Genomic DNA, 1333 nt, shown 5'->3' with positions numbered 1-1333 from the left:
GTTGACAGATGTGAAAACGCATTGGGCCTCCATAGCAGATTTCTGCCAAAAAAAGTCGTAGGACTTATCCTAGAAAATTTCTCGAGTGTGTAGGACCAGTACCAAATAGAACGAATAAAGGACTTTGGACATATACAAAAAGAGCAACATGAAGGGTCACATGTTTGTTTGATTCACAGAAAAGCGTTACAGAATTTCAAAAGAAACTGATCTGACTGACTACAAAGGATAAATGCCAAATATCCGAGAAAACGTACCTAAACGCTATCTTTTAATTAGAAGTGCCAACGGCCTAGCCGCAGTGGTAGCACCTGTTCCCGTCAGATCACCATAGTTACGCGCTGTCGGGCTGGGCTAGCACTTGGATGGGTGACCACACGGTATACCGAGCGCTGTTGGCAAGCGGGGTGCACCCAGCCTTTGCGAGGCAAACTGAGGAGCTACTACATTGAGAAGTAGCGGCTCCGGCCAAGGAAACTGACATACGGCCAGGTGAGCGGTGTGCTGACCACACGTCCCTCCATATCCGCATCCAGTGACGCCTGTGAGCTGAGGATGACACGGCAGCCGGTCGGTACCCTTGGGCCTCCATGGCCTGTTCGGGGGTTTAATCAGAAGTTATACTTGGAACGTTTCCTAGGTTCATATTATCTGGCAGATAATGAAATATCCAAACCTAAACTAAAAAACAGGCATTTGACCGTAACCTTCTGTCTTCGGATAATACACACATAAAAAAAAGTTTTGTATCACCTCAGTTTCGAGGGTTCCGGAACCTGTACAGAAAATTGGAATAGAGATCAACATAAACATCATTTCCGTCCTTTTTATTGCTCATGAAAACAACATGTTGCATGTTGAACCACCATACAGCGAAACCTTCAGAGGTGGTGGTCCAGATTACTGTACACACTGGTACCTCTAATACCCAGCAGCACGTTCTCTTGCACTGATGCATGCCTGTATTCGTCGTGGCTTTCTATTCACTATTTCATCAAGGCACTGTTGGTCCAAATTGTCCCACTCCTCAACGGCGATTCGGTGTTGATCCCTCAGAGTGGTTGGTGGGTCACTTCGTCCATAAAAAGCCCTTATTAATCCATCCCAGGCATGTTCGATACGGTTCATGTCTGGAGAACATGCTGGCCACTTTAGTCGAGCGATGTCGTTATCCTGAAAGAAGTCATTCACAAGATGTGCGAATTGTCGCTCATGAAGAGGAATGCCTCGCCAATACTCTGCCGATATCGTTGCACTATCGGTCAGAGGATGGCATTCACATGTTGTACAGCCGTTACGGCGCCTTCCATGACCACCAGCGGCGTACATCGGC

General features: G+C 47.0%; 1 pseudogene; it reads left to right on the top strand.

The window, feature by feature from the left end:
- Nucleotides 1-283: 283 nt before the first annotated feature.
- Nucleotides 284-401, top strand: LOC126472306 (5S ribosomal RNA; annotated as a pseudogene).
- Nucleotides 402-1333: the final 932 nt, after the last annotated feature.

The sequence above is a fragment of the Schistocerca serialis genome, chromosome 3 (assembly GCF_023864345.2).
Source record: "Schistocerca serialis cubense isolate TAMUIC-IGC-003099 chromosome 3, iqSchSeri2.2, whole genome shotgun sequence".
In the NCBI taxonomy this organism is placed as follows: Eukaryota; Metazoa; Arthropoda; class Insecta; order Orthoptera; family Acrididae; genus Schistocerca; species Schistocerca serialis.
Note: the sequence above shows the minus strand (reverse complement) of the source record. Positions and strands in the feature narration are given on the sequence as shown.